The sequence below is a fragment of the Globicephala melas genome, chromosome 15, assembly GCF_963455315.2.
Source record: "Globicephala melas chromosome 15, mGloMel1.2, whole genome shotgun sequence".
In the NCBI taxonomy this organism is placed as follows: domain Eukaryota; kingdom Metazoa; phylum Chordata; class Mammalia; order Artiodactyla; family Delphinidae; genus Globicephala; species Globicephala melas.
In genome coordinates this window covers 138,240-156,045 of record NC_083328.1, presented here as the reverse complement: position 1 = coordinate 156,045, position 17,806 = coordinate 138,240, and the positions used below count along the sequence as shown (strand labels likewise).

The following is a 17,806-nucleotide window of genomic DNA, read 5'->3' as shown; positions in this document are numbered from 1 at the left end:
CCTTGCCAGTCAGAGCCCTGGGATGTAGAAACCATGTCACGGGGTGGGTGTGATTCTCCAGGTGGGGCTCGAAGGCCTGGCTGAGCCCCAGCGTGCCCGCTTCCTGGTCCACGAGCCTGTGTTTCCTGTCCGTACAGGGTTTGTGCCCCCGTCAGATGGCTCTGGGAGGCTCCTGGGGGCAGGAGGGGGCCCAGGGCCTATGGCTGCAGCACCCCAAGCTCCATGCGGTGCTCTCCCTGTGTCTAAATCCCCCCTTTTTATAAGCACTCCAGTCACACTGGATTAGGACCCACCCCAGTGACCCCAGCTTAACCTGATGACCTCTGTAAAGGCCCTGTCTCCAGGCAAGGTCACCTTCTGAGGAACTGGGGGTTAGGACTCCCAAGAGATCTCTTTTGGGGGATACAGTTCACCTCCAGCAGCTGTCTGGTGACCTTATGTGACCCCCAACCACACTTCCTGGGGATCTTTACTCCCCCCTCCAATGGTTCACTGAGTCCCCCTTCCACAGGGCCCACCTCCCTGACTCAGCCCTGACTCAGCCCCGGGGGATACAGCAGGCTGCTGCCACTGCTGTGTGATGGAGGACAAGTGGGGTGACGTCTCTGTGCCTTGGTTTTCTCATCTGTGAAGTGGGGCCAGACCCCACTGAACAGTGCCGGCCAAGCCCCCAGGCAACGTGGGCCCCCGTCAGGAGGAGGAAAGTGCGACATTCCAGAATTCCTGCTAATTCCCCGGCCCTGCCCTGCCGCCTTCTCCGCGGTGCCTGGGTGGTCCCAACTGCACAAGCTGGAGCTTTCGCCCGCATGGTTAAAAGTATTGAAATGGCTCCAGATCACCTTTGTCACAGAAAGTGTTTGATCAGCCATTTTCTCACCAGGGCCATTGAGGGGGGTGGGCGGCGGGCGGGCGGCGGGCAGGAGGCTTGTGTCTCAGCACTTCTGCGGCCAGGTTTCCTGAGTCAACAGAGCCTGGCCACCGAGCATGGCTCGGACCAGGTACCCGCGATTCTGTGGGCATCTGGCAGCTTCCCATCTGGTCCTCGAACTGTAATGCGACCACGACCAGCAGCCCCAGTTCACAGGTGGGGAAGCTGAGGTCCAGAGAGTCTGAGCAACTTGCTCACAGTCACCCCAGACATACTGCCCATCTGACCCCATCCCGACCGTGCCCTGTGCGCTGAGGACCACTGAGACCCTCTGGGCTCCAGTCACACAGAGAATCAGGCCAGGAGCCCCTCCTGATCCCGGGGCTTGGGGGGAGTGACCCTACCCAGGAGGATGAATGTGGCCCCACTCCCCTCAGGCACCCCCCCATCTTTCTAGTTCCCCCCTGCACCTGACCAGCTCACAGTCGGTGCTCAATAATTGCTGGCTGTTGTGAAGCGAAGGGAGCAGAGAGCCTCTGGAGACACGGCTCGCACACCCAGGAGGAGAAGGAGGGGTGCGGCCGGTCAGTCTGGGGCTCGCGGGCAGCCTCTTGGTGGCTGGGTTTGGCTCCAGAACAGCCTCCGCTGAGCCGAGGCTGCAGCCGCCCCTGGGCAGGCGCCCACCCCCATTTGTCGGGAAGGGAGCCTGGCCAGGTGGCTGCGGGGTCCCGGACTCACACCCAGGTTCAGTAGGTCAGGGTGGCTTCCTGAGGGGCTCCGCTGCAGGCAGCCAGTAGGAACCCCTTGAGAACCAGACACAAGGGGGCTGCCTGGTGAGAGCTCAGGACCCGCCCTCCCGCCTTCCCCATCTGCCCCCAGGTCCCGACCAGCATCAGGCTCTGAGCCCCTGGCCCTGCTCCTCCCCGCGACCTTCACTGGCTTCTCCCGAAGACCCCCTACACCCTGATTCCTGCTGCAGCTGCCCCTCAGAGCCCGCCGCCCGCTCTCCCAGGCGACGCCTGTAGTGACGTCTCGGGTGGAAAGTGGTGGGGAAGGGGCCTCGAAGCCTGGGAGCCCCCTGGTGTCTCAGGCCCCGTCTCTCCAGGGCGGCCAGGCTCAGGGGTCCAGGGCACTGGGAAGATGGGATGTCCCCTGGCCCCCCTCTGGGAGCCCCAGTCTGAACGGACAGGTCCAGCAGGCAGCCTGAGGCCTCACCCCCTCCCCGGCCTGTGCTCCCCAAGTCTGGGCCTCTACCAGTTCCCGGGCACTGAGGAGGGCTGGGGGCTTGGGCAGGGGCCTGTCAGGAGCTGGACAACATGTGCCTGTGGCCCCTTCCCCCCTGGGATGAGCCTGGGCTGGGGGGGCTCCCACAGTGGGGGGCACTCCGGTCACTCACTGTCCCCTGGGGCCCGGCTCTTCCTGCCCTGTGGGATTTGGACAGAGCCCAGAGCCCATCAAAGAGGCCGTTCCTTAGCCCAGTGGGCAGGTACGGGTGGCACCAGGCACTCAGCCATTTGTCCTGAAAACAGGCCCCAGGTGTTCCCGAGATCCTGCGGCTACGAGCAGAGCCTCTGCTCCTTCCCACCGGGATTTCACTCGTGTGTGCGTGTGTGTGTGCGTGCACGCGTGTGTGTGTGTGTGTGTGTGCGCGGAGCAGAGCCTCTGCTCCTTCCCACCGGGATTTCACTCGTGTGTGCGTGTGTGTGTGCGTGCACGCGTGTGTGTGTGTGTGTGCGGAGCAGAGCCTCTGTTCCTTCCCACCGGGATTTCACTCGTGTGTGTGTGCGTGTGTGTGTGGCCACTGGGGTGAGGGGAGGGACCTGGGGGTGGGCACATGGGGACCCGGGAGGTGGGCAGGACAAAGGAGGCACCCTCAGTGGTTTCTGTCTGTCTGCTCGGGGCTGTAACAGCACATCAGAGGGGGCAGCTTAAACCACAGACATTTGTGTCTCGCTCTGGAGACGGGTCGTCCAGACCAAGGCGCCGGCAGTGTCTGGTGAGGACCCGCTGGTCTCTGCACACCTTCAACAGCCCTACGAGGTCCACCCTGTGGGCTCTGTTTCACAAGTGAGGAAACAAACGGAGGCCCTGAGAAGTAGGTCACATGCCGGTGTGTATTAAGTTAGAAGCGGTCGGAGCAGGGACGCTGGCCCAGGCTGGCGACTGCTGGGCAAACGGATGGCACAGCAGCCATCTGGCGCCCATGCTCTCCTGAGCTGCAGGTCTTTGGAACCTAGAGCGTCTTTCAGACACAACCCCGCCCAACCACAAGGCCTGGGGTCTCCGCTGTGGGCGTGGCCTCCCTGTGAGTAGCAGCCGCAGCTCTGTTGTTGTTCAGTCACAGAAACCGGCATGTAAGGAAACCGTTGTGGAATTAGTTCCATATTCTCTGTAGACGAGATCTTTCAAAACAAGAACTCTGGGCGGCTGCAGCCTGGCGAGGGTCTGGATAATGTTTAAGTGCTTCCCTGCGATGCTTCGTGGACCCAGGAAAGGCCGGGTCAGTGACTGATCACTGCCCGAGAGGGTGGGGAGGACAGAGGACGGCAGGAAAAGTACCTTAAAAAACCCTGGGTCGGACTTCCCTGGTGGCGCAGTGGTTGGGAGTCCGCCTGCCGATGCAGGGGACGCGGGCTCGTGCCCCGGTCCGGGAAGATCCCACATGCCGCAGAGTGGCTGGGCCCGTGAGCCACGGCCGCTGAGCCTGCGTGTCCGGAGCCTGTGCTCCGCAACGGGAGAGGCCACAACAGTGAGAGGCCCGCATACAGCAAAACAAACAAAACCAAACCTGGGTCTTCTCAGTATTTCCCCAAATCCCAGCTAAATTCTGGGGAGTGGCGAGAGCTGTCTGTAGCACTCAGAGCCGTCAAGGGGCATTTGTGTGAAGTTCTAGGCCGTGACCAGCTGGTGTCTTCTTACTGAGCTCCGTTAGGTGGTGGTGCGGGAGCCTTCAGAAAACCTACATGGCCCCGCGGCCAGGCCTATCTACAGAGCCGTGTCCCGGCGTGGCATGGTGTGCTGTGGCGTGGCGTGGCGAACGTGCAGAGCCTGCCGGACACGCGCTGAGCCTGCCACGGGCAGCAGGGCACAGGCTGTCCTGGCTGAGCCACCACCTCGCTGAGCTCCGTTTTGTCCAGACCTCTGAGGGGCTCTCTGCACCCACTTCACAGCAGGATCTGACCGTTTTAACTGACCGCCCCCCCCAGGGACCCCCTCCTCCAGGAAGGGGAGACGTGGTCTTCAAGCCCCGTGTAGTGCTGCTGTCTGGGGCTCACGATCTCGGAGATGCAGCCCCAGGGGCCGGCAACAGGGATGCCACGGACCTGCGCGTGGCCCACGGCCTTGGGAAAGCTGGTGGGGACCAGGCGCAAGGACACTGACGGCTGCCTGGAAACAGTCCCGTGGTGTGTGGCCAGTGAGGGGAGTCGGCCCAGGCACAAGGCTGGGTCCCAGCAGCCCCTCAGCACGCAGACACCCCTGGTGCTGGGCTTTGTTCTGGGGACTGCTTGAGCCGTCGTCACCACTGTCAGCCCTAGAAGGCTCCCCAACCCTGGCCCTGTGCCAACGCTCAGCCAGCAGGGCCCCCGGCAGGGCCACAGCCCAGCCTGTGTGCTGGGTCTGCTCAGGCTGCTGGTTCAGCTTCACCGGGGGACCGCGGCCTACAACCTGGGCGGGGCCTTGGCCAGGAGGACACACAGTTAACCGAGTATCTGCAGTCCCCACCCCCACGTGGTGGAGGTTCTGGGAAGGGAGGCTGAGGCTGCCCTGGGCCGGGTGGCCGCCTTTCCCGCGGGCAGAGGCAGGGCAAAGTCCACTCCCGTAGTCAGCTCAGATGGCCTTCTGCTGCCCAGGCTGCGTGGGCAAGCACAGGTGCCCCTGCTGGTCTCACACACACACACACACACACACACACACACACACACACGGGGCATGCGGACACACACATACAGGACACATAGACACATACACACATGGGCACACACACACCCAGCTCAGCGTTATAACATGACCTGTCCCACCCGGCTGGTCTGGGCTTCTGTAAGCTGGGCACCGGGCTGTGGGTGTCCATCCTGACCTGCCAACCTCCTGGGGGCCGTCACGATGAATTCTGGGTGCGCACCAATCATCACGGCTGGAAATTCTGAATCTGGAAGAGAAGAGCAAGCTCCAGGAGGCGCTGGTGGGGGCGGGTGCGGAGCTGGGCATCCACCCTTGGTCTCCCTTTCAGCCCCTACCCCCCGGGACGCCACCTCTCACCCTCCAGACAAGTACCTTGAAAATCCCAAACCAGAGTCACTCAAGTATTAAACCAGGCCCTCGAGATGAGAAAGAGGGGGCCCCTCCTGTTTTATCTGATGCCAAAGAGGAGACCCCGACAGCGTGTGGGTTACACGCCAGCTCCAGGGAAGGAACAGGCTCCTTGCGCTGGGCCGGGGAGGTGGGAGGGGTCCAGGGACACCGTCCCCAGCCGGAGGGCCCAGCAGGCCCCTCCCTGCACCCGCTGCCCCATGAGGTGGGCAGGGCAGTGTCAGGGCAGCAGGAGGGGCCGGGGGGGCGCTGCTCGGCTGCTGGATGGGGCTAATCCCAGATAATTGCCATGGGGCGGGGGGCGGGGGGGCTCTTGGGGACGGAGCCGTTTCCTTTTCTTTGCACTTAGCTCTGTCGGATGACCCTGAAAGCACCTTGGTGAGGTCTTCAAAGGTCCCGAGAGAGCATTCGGACCCTGGGAAAGCTGGGCCTGAGCGGTCAGGAAACCCGATCAGGCCCCTAATTGCCTGGTGGGGATTAGCGGGGCCCCGGCAGCCCCTCCTCCAGGTGAGCACTCCTACCACCCTGCCAGGACCACCCTCCCAAGAGCGGGGTCTCCTTTGAGCCTGGATTAGTCCAGACAAACAGATTAGTCTCTGGGGGCCTTGAGAGGCCTGAGGCCCCCCCACAACCCAGGGCCCGGGTGGACAGATTGCAGGCGGGGCAAGGAGGGAGCTGCATGTCGTTTAGATGGGGGGCGGCTGCCCACCCTCAGCCCCACGTGGGCCCTGAACAGAGCCTGAGGGCTTCCTCTGGTCCTGGCTCACCTGCGGATCGCCCCCCAGCCCCACCAGGCGCAGCTGATCAGCTCAGCCTGGCCCTCATCCAGCCCCTCCTCCTGGCTTCCCTCTCACCCCCTCCTTCCTGCTTCTCTGACTGGGGCGATAGCTTCCCAGCTTGAAGCCTCCCCTCAACCCCCCATGACCACTGACCTTCCACCCTCACCCTGTTCTGCTTTCCAAAGACGAAAGGCCTCCATCTCCTGCGATGTTAATGGCCTGTTTGTTAATGTTTGTGCTACAAAGCACCTCCGTCTCTCAGCTGTGTATCTGTTCTATCTATCAGCTGTCTATCATCTATTTATCTATCTAACTATCATCTGTCTATCTATATCTATCTTCTAGCCTTATTTTGTGACAGCTGGGGCCCTTTGCAGGGGATTCAGTTTTCAGGATGTGGGAGAAAGAGAAACTCTCTCTTTTAAAAAAAAATTTTAATTGTGGTTACAAAACACAATTAAAATTTACCACCTTAACCATTTTTAAGTGTACAGTTCAAGGGCATTAAGTACATTCACATTGTTGTGCAACCATCACCACCGCCTTTCTCCAGAACTTTCCACCTTCCCAAACTGACACTCTGTCCCCATTCAACATTGACCCCCGCTTCCCCTCCCCCAGCCCCGGGCCCCCACCCTCTACTTTCTGTCTCTGTGACCCTGACTCCCCCAGGGTCCTCAGAGAAGTGGGATCACACAGCGTCTGTCCTTCTGCGTCTGGCTTATTTCACTGAACGTCATGTCCTCAAGGTTCACCCGTGGCGTAGCAGGCGTCAGAATTTGCTTTCTAAGGCTGAGCGATATTCCATTGTGTGGATGGAGCACACTGTGTTCACCCATCGTCCACTGGTGGACACCTGCGTGGCTTCTAACTTTCGCTCATTGTCAATAATGCTGCTGTGAACATGGGTGTGCAAATATCACTTTGAGATCCTGTTTCCAGTTCTCTTGGATACACACCCAGTTGTGCGATTACTGGATCATGGGGTGATTCTATTTTTAATTTTTGAGGAAACTTATACCATTTTCCAAAGCAGCTGCACTATTTTACATCCCCACCCACAGTGCACAAGGGCTCCAATTTCTCCACATTCTTGCCAACACTGGTTATTTTCCTTTTTTTTCATCATAGCCATCCTAATCTCATTGTTTTCATCTGAATTTCTGTAATGATTAGTGATGTTGACCATCTTTTCACATACTCATTGGCCATTTGTATATCATCTCTTTGCAGAAATGTCTATTCAAATCCTTTGCCTATTTTTTTTATCAAGTTGTTTGATTTTTGCTGTTGTTGAGTTGTAGGTTTTCTCTATATATTCTGGTTGTCACCCCCTTATCAGATATGTGACTGCAAATGTTTTCTCCCATTCCGTGCAGTTCTCACCATGTTGATAGTTTCCTTTGCTGTGCAGAAAAGTTTGATGTAGTCCTATCGGTTGACTTTTGTTTTTCTCACCTGTGCTTTTTGGTGTGAGAAACCCTCTGTGTCTGACTTCTGCGGAGCGTGGCTCAGGATCCTGGCTGGTCTCCCCCTTCCGCCATGAGGGAGCTTGTTAGTACCCAGACGCTTAATTAGCTGGCACATTAGATGTTTCCAAAATACCATTCCTTCTTGTTTATTTTTTTTCCTTTTCTGATCTCTGGAATACCTTGATACTCAGAGCAGGCCTTTGCTGCCTGCTCTCTCTGAAGACCCTCTGGGGAGAACATTTTGGCCCTACCAGGGGGCTTTGGGTGCCAGCTCTTCCTGGGGGAGAGGGGTCAGGCCCAGGGCCAGCCATATGAAAGCCCAGCTGTTGGGGGCGGGCAGGTTGGGTGAGTACCAGGGTGGTCTGGAGGTGGGAGGGAGAGTGGGGCAGAGCAGCTTGAAGCCCAAGGGGTTTGGGGGGCCTGGCTGTGGGCCCAGCTGCCCCAGCACCCCACCACCCAGGAGCTGCAAGCCTGACTCTTTCAAAATGCCAGCTGGTCATGCAGCCTCATCCCCCCTCCTGCTGGGACCCAGAAACTCAGACAGCTGGCCTTGGCCCCACCTCGGGCCCTGGCACTCCCCAGACCCCAAGCAAGGAGGTGCTGGGACTTCAAAGAGGTCTGGGGACAGGCACAGACAGGGAGACGGATGCTCTGGGTGGGGCAGGCAGAGCCCTAGGGGGTGTGGCCCTCTCTGCGGTGCCTGTGCGTGGTTCAGGCTAAATGCCAAAGGGTGAAAAGCGGAGGGGAGGCGGGAGCCGACTCGGGCATCCCACAGATGCACCTTGTCCCCCTGGCAGCTGGTGCTTACCCCGCACACCACTGGGGGCCCCAGGTCGGTGGCTGGCTGGATCAGAGGCCCTGGGTTGGTGACCACGATAGTGGGGAGGTCATGGACGTAAGTGGTTCCCATCCTCGAGGCGAGACCTGCTTTTTAATTTTCATAAATTCTTTACCAGGTATCATCTGTGCATGAGCAGAAGAGCGTGCACATCCTAAGTGCACGGCTCCATCTTTTTAAACAAAATAAGCTCATCTGAGGAGCCAGCACCAGGTCAGGAAACTTGGCTACAGCACCCAGAAGCCCCTCCTGATGATTTCATTCAGAAACGTGTGCATTCATCTGTAAGACTTCCCACACCACCACACAGGGGGAGAGAACTTGACGAAGCAGAGCAGAAATGTCGGGGAGACCGTGGTGATTAGAGTTCTTGGGACATAGAATTGCATGGAGAGAAAACTCCAGAAGTTTTCAGAGTCCTCCTTGAGTACTCAGGAGATTGGTGCAAGTGAGAAAACTACCCAAGGCAAGGAAAAGAATAACTTGGTCAAGAATGGAGCCTGTTTTTACCAGTCAGGCTGGAACATCTAAGAATTCATAGCACTGGGGAGAGTACTAGAGGTCTAGCCTCAAGAGGGGAAAATATTACCAACAAGGTAAATTTTAAAATGTCTGGCATCCAACAAAAAACTAGCAGTCATGCAAAGAAGAAGGAAAATATGACTCATAATGAGGAGGAAAAAAACCAGTGAATTGAAAGTGACACAGAACTAATATGGGTGTTAGAATTAGCAGACAGACATTAAAATAGTTATTCGCACTTTATTCCATCTGCACAAAAAGTTAATAGAGACATAGAAGATAAAGACCTAAATTGAACTTTTAGTAATGAAAAACTACAATATTTGAGATGAGAAATTATATGGAGAAAGTTTTTAAAAGGCAGATTAGACATCATAGAAGAAAAGATTAGTGCATTTGAAGACACACCAATAGGACCTATCAAAAATTAAATACATAGAGGAAAAAATTTAAATGAACAAAACAACTGGGCTTTGGGGCAACGTACATGTGACCCAACATGTGTGTCACTGGAATCCCTAAAGGAGAGGAGAGAGCAGAAAGAGGACAGAAAAAATATTTGAAGAAATAATGGCTGAAAAATCTCCAAGCTTGATGAAAAATATAAATCCATAGATCTAAGATGCTCAGTGAGTCATAAGCACAAGAAACATGAGGAAAACCACACGAAAGCATGCTACAAATTGCTCAAAACTAACTAGTGCTAAATGGAAAATCTTAAAAGCAGCTAGAGGAAAAAGTTTTATTGCGCACAGAGAAACAAACGTGACAGCAGATTCTCATTTGAACCAGTGAAGCTGGAGGACAGGGGAAGCAGCTTTAAATTATTGATATAAAATACCTGAAGGCCTTGAATTCTATACACAGTGGAAAAAATCTTTTTTTTTTTTCTTTTAAAAGGCAAAATAGGGCTTCCCTCGTGGCACAGTGGTTAAGAATCCACCTGCCAATGCAGGGTACGTGGGTTCAATCCCTGGTCTGGGAAGATCCCACATGTCGCGGAGCAGCTAAGCCCGTGTACCACAACTACTGAGCGTGCACTCTAGAGCCCGTGAGCAACAACTACTGAGCCCACGAGCCACAACAACTGAGCCCACGTGCCTAGAGCCCTTGCTCCGCAACAAGAGGAGCCACTGCAATGAGAAGCCCGCACACCGCAACGAAGAGCAGCCCCTGCTCTCAGCAACTAGAGAAAGCCCGCACGCAGCAACAAAGACCCAACACAGCAAAAAAAAAAAAAAAAAAAAAAGCCAAAATAAAGACGATTCAGACATACAAAAGCTGAAAGAATTGATCTCAGTAGACTTGTACTTTAAGAAATGCAGACTTTCAGGCAGAAGGAAACTGGCATCAGATATAAACATGGATCTACACAAAAGAAAAGGGTCAGAAATGGTAAACAGGGGTAAATCTATAAGATTGACTGTTATTCAAATCTCCTTAAAAGTGACTGAGTTTGGGGTGGGGCAGTGTGAAGAGCTCAGCAAAACCTTTTTCCCAGACAAACATTATTAAACTGGTCGAGATTAGCAAAGACAATCATTCAAAGTTTCTGGAGATGGACCAAAGGGCCGACAGACAATTGGGAGACGTTTACTCAGGAAAATCTACAGAACTTGGCAAGGAGAGTGCGGCTGTGAGAGCTGAGCTGTGGGGCGGCCGGCCTTGTGCTGCAGGAGGGCTACGCCAGGGGCCTGGCAGCTAACTGGGAGCACAGGCCTCTAGCTCTGCGAGACGGAGGGGTCACTCTGTGTGGGCTCAGCAGATCCCACCCCCAGCAAGGTCCACAGAAGAGCCCTACCAAGCAGGTGGTGGCGCCTGGCCTCCCACTCCAGCTGTTGCTCTGCAGGGAAGATCCAGGCAGAGAGGCCGGTGGAGAGCGCAGTACTTTCCCTCCCATGAACTCTGTTCCGCAGGAGGACTGTCCCGCTTGGTTCAGCTGTCGAGTGTCAGCTCCCAGCGTTCTGGTGTGGAAGGATTGTTCTGGGTGCATTGAGGCACCGGTGAGCACTGGCACCTCCCATCCTGCTGGGCTCTGAGTGGCCAACGATCTGGGCTGGGTGCTGGAGGCACCTGTCACTACCCCTGCCCTCCCCGTAGCTCCGATTCCGTGGTGAGGGTCTGGGTGGGGCAGCTGGTGAAGAGCGAGTTCCTCCACCCCCACCTCCTGCTCCGAAGCACAGAACTTCTGCCCAGGGGAGGGTCAGAGCGAGGCTCAGAGACTGCCAACAACTTTCCCTTGCCAAAGGGCCTGACCTTATTTGGATTGGGCTACAGAGCAATTTGGGCTCCAGGGCATCACGAAAACAATAGAGCAATCAGCTAGCCACAGATTGGTGTGATACTAACAGAGGCAGGCAAGCCAGAAATTTAATGGGGAGATTATGGAAAAATACAGTCAGAGACAGCCTGGCTAAAACTTGAGTCATCCGTGGTGGTCTGTTAGGCTGTGTGGAAGCTGAAACTGCACCCTCTGGAGTGACAGAGCGGGGACTGCCTTGGGGGGGCCCAGATATTGTACTTAGCAGACAAAGACGTTAAAGAAACGACCACACGTATGTTCAAAGAAGTAAAGGAGGGCTTCCCTGGTGGCGCAGTGGTCGGGAGTCCGCCTGCCGATGCAGGGGACGCGGGTTCGTGCCCCGGTCCGGGAAGATCCCACGTGCCGCGGAGCGGCTGGGCCCGTGAGCCATGGCCGCTGAGCCTGCGCGTCCGGAGCCAACGGGAGAGGCCACAACAGTGAGAGGCCCGCGTGCCAAAAAAAAAAAAAAAAAAGAAGTAAAGGAAACCATGCTGAAAGACTTAAAGGAAGGCATGATGATAATGACTTACAAAATAGAGACTATAAGAAAAGACAGAAATTATAAAAAGAATCAAACGGAAATCTTGAGTTGGAAGTATAATAACCAAAGTGAGTGATTCACTAGAGAGGCTCAACAGTAGATCTGAGCTGGAGGAAGAAAGACTCAGTGAACTTGAAGATAGATCAGTACAGATCATGTAACCTGAATAGAAGACAGAAAAAACAATGAAGAAAATGAACAGAGCAAGGGAGAAACGTGGGGCACCATTCAGCAAACAGCATATGCATAACGGGAGCACTAGAAGGACAGAAGAAAAGCATTTGAAGAGATAATGGCTGAGAACTTCCCGAATTTGATGAATAACAATAAGGACCCAAGAAGGATAAATACAAAGACATCCACAGCCAGACATATCGTAGTCAAAATGTTGAATTCCTGAAAGCAGGGAGAGAAAAGCAATTCATTATGTACAAGACAACCCCGATAAAATCGGAAAGAATGGAAATCAGAAGGCAGTGGGATGATATATTCAAAGTGCCGAGAGGAAAACACCGTTAACCAAGAACCCTATATCCAGCAAAACGATTTTTGTAAAATGGAGGTAAAATAAAGATATTCCCAGGTAAACAAACAGACAACAAAACAACAAGCAAATTTACGGTAGCAAAGCTGTCTTACAAGAAACGCTCACGTTTGTTTTTCAGGCTGAGGGGCAGCCACATCTGACAGTAATCCAAGTCCACCCAGAGCACAGAGAGCGCCAGCAAACGCAGTCATAAAACACAGTGTGATTCCATGTAGATTCTCCTTCCTGCCCTTAAGTGATCTAAAAACGCAATTGCACAAAGCAACATGGATAACATTTTACTGTAGGACCTATAGCTTACAGAAATGCCGTGTATTTGACGGTGACAACACAAAGGAGGAGGGTGAAATGAACCTATATGATGCTGGAGGGCGACTGGAATCCTCAGGATGGAATGCAGGGGAGGGACGTGGTAAATAAAGGCAGACAGTTAAATGATTATTACGAGCATTGCTGGGTAGAGGTGCCCCAGTAATGAATAACAAGGGGGGGCAGGGGAGGAAATTTCTGTATCTTACTGGAAACGAGTTGTGTGAATCTGAAGCAGATTCTGAAAAATCAAGTTGTATATTGTTAGCCCTCAAGTAACCGCTCAAAAAGCTTTAAAAATGTAGATAGAGACATAGTTAAAAATAATCAAAGGAATTGAAATGATGATACACTAGAAACTGTCCACTAAATACAGATGGAGAACCAGAGGCACAAAATAGTAGCGAGACCCATGGAAAACACAATGTGAAGTGTCAGGGGTGAAGCCAATGGTACCCATATAGCATTCAGTGTGGATGGATTAAGCAATCCAGTCACATTCAGAGACTGTCAGACTGGACTTAAGGAATAAGTTGTCTACGGGAGACGCACTTCAGATTCAAGGACACAAACGAGTTGAAAGCGAAAGGATAGACAAAGGTGTGCAGAGCAAACAGCTGCCTCGGGGAAGCTGGGGCTCCTGTGAACATCACACAACATAGACAAGCACAGCCTGAAAGTTCCTATCTGGCCTTTACAGGAAAAGCTGGCCGACCCCTGCCTCACATGCCTACATTACGAAAGAAGAAAGGACTTAAGACAGTGACCTCAGCTTCCATATTAAAAACTAGAAAAGGGGACTTCCCTGGCGGTCCAGTGGTTGAGACTTCGCCTTCCAATGCAGGGGGTGCGGGTTTGACCCCTGGTTGGGGAGCTAAGATCCCACATGCCTTGTGGCCAAAAAACCAAAACGTAAAAAAACAGAAGCAATGCTGTAACAAATTCATTAAAGACTTTAAAAACGGTCCACATCAAAAAAAAAAATCTTCAAAAACTAGAAAAGACCAAATTGAACACAAAAACGCAAAAAGAAAGAACATAATAAAGTTACAGTGAAATGAATGAAATGGAAACAGAACAAGCAACAGAGGAAATAAAAGACACCACAGAATGGTTCTTTGAGAAGATTAATAACACTGATGAGCATCGAGACAGACTGATCAGAAAAAAAAAGATACAGATTAACAGCATTAGGAACAAGAGAGATGACGCCACCACAGAGTCTACAGATGTTCGGGATAACAGGGAGTCACATGAACAGCGTTTCTTTTCTCTGGCCACATGGCTTGCTGGCTCTTCCCCAACCAGGGACTGAACCTGGACCACGGCAGTGAAAGCCTGGAGCCCTAACCACCAGGCTGCCAGGGAAGGCCTAATGTGGACAGCTTTATCCCAATGAACTCAACAACTTAGTTGAAAAGGACAAGTTCTTTGAAGGACACAAACTACCAAGTCTCACTCAGGAAGAAACAGGAACCTAAATAGCTCTGTATGTATTAAAGACCTCGAACCATGAGTTAAAAACCTCCGTAAATTCATGTGAAATTGGAAAGGACCTACAACAGCTCAAACGACTTCAGAAAGGAAGAACAAAGCTGGAGGTCCGCCGTCTCATGATTTCAAGGCTTATTATAAACCGATAGTGATCAGGACAGTGGGGTTTGGTGCCAAGGTGGGCACACAGGTGAATGGAACAGAGCAGAGTCCAGAAAGAGACCCACACACATGGACAACTGATCATCAACGTGGTTGCAGAGGCAGTACCACTGGGAAGGCACCGTGTTTTTAAACAAGGGATCTGGAGCAACTGGATCAGTCTCTATTTATATCTATATCCATCTGTCTCTCTATCTACCTATCTATCTATCTTCCATCTATCAATCATCTATCATTTATCTATCTATAGAACTTTGATCTATACATTACAGCACATACAAAAATTAACTCAAAATAGAATGTAGACCTAAATGCAAAGCTAAAAACTTCTAGAAGAACACATAGAAGAGGAAGCTTTGTGGCCTTGAGTTAGGCAAAGATTTTTTAGATATGACCCCAAAATCACAATCCATAAAAAGAAAAAGTTAATACGTTGACTTTATCAAAAGTATAAACCTTCTGCTCTTCAAAAGATACTGTTAAGGGCTTCCCTGGTGGCACAGTGGTTGAGAGTCCGCCTGCCGATGCAGGGGACGCGGGTTCGTGCCCCGGTCCGGGAGGATCCCACGTGCCGCGGAGCGGCTGGGCCCGTGAGCCATGGCCGCTGAGCCTGCGCGTCCGGAGCCTGTGCTCCGCAACGGGAGAGGCCACCGCAGTGAGAGGCCCGCGTGCTGCAAAAAAACAAAAGTAAAAACAAAAGACACTGTTAAGAGAATGAAAAGACAAGTCATAGACTCTGGAGCAAAATCTTTGACCTCTTGTACCTGATAAAGGACTTGTATTCAGGATATGTAAATTCTCTCAAAACTCAATAATAAAAATACAAACAACCCCAATAAAAAGAAAAGAAGATATATAAAAATAAGATCCACAGATGACAAAGAAGTACATAAAACGATGCTCCACGTCATTGGCTCTTGGGAAATAAAAGTGAAGTCTGTGTGAGATTTACTGCACGTTTATTAGGACGGTTAAGATTAAAAAGACTGACCACAGACGAGGAGAAACTGGGTCTCGCATACATCGTGGGTGGGAATACTTTATTTTTTTATTTTAATTTTTTTTTAGAAACTTTATTTTCCGTCAACCTATTTCCATTTTAAGAGTTTGTGGAAGAACAGCTTAAGACCGCTCGGTGGCGGTTCCTACCCACTCAGTGGCCTGAGCAGCGGGGAACCGCTGAACAGGCACAGAGGGCACCTGCACACCTTCGGACCAGTCCGCCACCTCAGGCTGAGCAGCAGGGAACTGAGGAGCTGGAACAGTCCATTCACCCTGAAATTCCTCCTTGGTCACAGCCTTCTCAGCTGCCGCCTGCTCTTCCTTTTCAATCTCTTCAGGATTTCTGTAGTTGTAGAGGTCAGGCATGACCTCCTACGGGTGTTCACGGGAGATGGTGCCACGCACGTGCAGAACTTCCCGGGCAAGCATCCACCACATCAGACCCACTGAGTGAGCTCCCTTTCTAGGATCTTACATCAGGATACATCAAGTTGGTCTGAAAACAGAATGGCCAAGTAATGCCTGAGAGGTCCAAGAGGAAGAAATAACGGAGAAAAGCAGAAGAAAACACAAGCCATTTTTAAAATGTTTTCCTCTCTCCTTAAAGCTTTCATATATTAAAATCATACATTTGTAGCAAGTATTATTATCAGACTCCCCTCATTGGGCGAGAGACCCTTGTGGTGTTAGTGAAAAACTTGCCCCTCACATAGCACACTACCTACACTTGTGAGTTCATCGGCCAGTTGCCTCAACTCCAAGCTCTAACAATATGCTGAGGAATACTTTAAAAAAACACTTTGTAGGGACTTCCCTGGTGGTGCAGTGGTTAAGAATCCGCCTGCCGGTGCAGGGGACACGGGTTTGAGCCCGGGTCCGGGAAGATCCCACATGCCGCGGAGCAACTAAGCCCGTGCGCCACAGGTACTGAGCCTGCGCTCTACAGCCTGCGAGCCACAACTACTGAGCCCGAGTGCCACAACTACTGAAGCCCGCGCCCTTAGAGCCCGTGCTCCGCAACAAGAGGAGCCACCCAATGAGAAGCCCGTGCACTGCAACGAAGAGTAGCCCCCGCTCGCCACAACTAGAGAAAAGCCCGTGCACAGCAACAAAGACCCAAGGCAGCCAGAAATAAAGCTAAATAAAGAAATAATTTAAAAACCAACCAAACAAACAAAAAAACACTTTGTAAAGCGGTCTGGCTGTTTTAGAAACTTGAACATATACCTGCCACGTGGGCCAGCTGTTCCATGCCTAGGGACTCACCAAGAGAAGTGACCATCGGCTCCTGCAAAGACTTGTACCCAGGTGCTCAGAGCGTCTTGGCTGTGGCGGTCCAGAATTGGACGGAGCCTGAATGTCCATCAATGGGCGAACAGATCAACATGTTGCAGTGTGTTCACTGATGGAATAGTACTCAGCAACAAAAAAGAATGGGAAGGCACTGCACGATGAATCTCAGGATAATTAGAGGAAAAGCTTTCACATCACATGATTCTGCTTGTACAAGCTCTAGGAAACACAGACTAACGTAGCACGGGGTGATGGGCATGTCCATCAGTTTATTGTGGGGATGGTTTCACAGGTATGTTTATGTACAAATAATATACATACACAACATGTCACTTATCAGTTTTACACTTTAAATACATGTAGTTTATTGTATGAAAATGATAAGTCAATAAAGTTGTTTTTTAAAAAGCAAATTAATACTTCAAACTCATTGCTTCCTAATTATTTTACATTTTGCTATCACATATGCCGTGGGTATGCCATGGGCAGGTAGTAAATATTTAGGCTTTCGGGCTGTATGATGGACGTGGCTGTGTTCCTGTCAGACTTTATTTGATAAAATACGTGTAAGTCTGTGGCCTCAGGCCGAGGTTTGCAAACCCCTGTCCTGAGCTGGAGGACACGTAACCCCAGCATCCTGGGTGGGGTGGGAACCACTGGTGTCTCCTCCCAGCCCTGATCTCGGGGTCGCTCAGAGCTGGACCTCAGCCCTTCTGGGGCCAGGAGCGTTCATACCTTGGAGACCAGACATCACAGGTCTCGGCATCTCCGTGTGCGCAGATCGTGGGCGTCGATCAGCAGGCAGTCGGGGAAGAGGTTCTGTGATGGGTGGATGGGCCTGGCCAACCAGAGTGGCCACGGGGTCAAGTACTGGTGGGGAACACGAGACCAGGGCCTAGCTGGGCTATGGGGGATCTTCTCCCCAAGGCCCCCGGCCACACCAGGCCTTGGGGCACCCGTGGCTTTGGCCTTACTTTCTCTTTCCCTCGGGTGTGTGTCCTGAGCCACCACATGGCATCCTGGGCTCGTGCCCTGCCCCTGCCCACAGAGGCCGCCTTAGAGGCCGGGGATTTGGGAGCGGGGCCTGGGTTTGAGTCCTTCCCCTCCTCTTGCCAGTGCGGCCCCGAGCAGCGGCCACCTGGACGGTGAGCTCTGTGACCTGGAATGACTCAGGCAGACGGAGGGGCTTGGTTGGCCCAGCAGCCCCTGTGGAGGTTAACACTGAGGTCAGGATGTTGTATTTGGGGCTCCAGCCTTCCGGGCTCATTAGGGGCATCTGCTTACGAATGCCCACGTGGGCTAACTCCCCTCCTGCCCCCGCCCCTGGAATGAAGGTGGGGCGTTGGGGGCTCCCAGACACCATGCCAAG

General features: G+C 52.8%; 1 non-coding gene across 1 annotated transcript; it reads right to left on the bottom strand.

Moving 5' to 3' along the window:
* Window positions 1–15,773: 15,773 nt before the first annotated feature.
* On the bottom strand, window positions 15,774–15,923 carry LOC115849608 (small nucleolar RNA SNORA62/SNORA6 family). Its single transcript, XR_004038074.1, has one exon. It is a non-coding gene; the product is annotated as a small nucleolar RNA SNORA62/SNORA6 family (small nucleolar RNA).
* Between the last annotated feature and the right edge of the window lie 1,883 nt (window positions 15,924–17,806).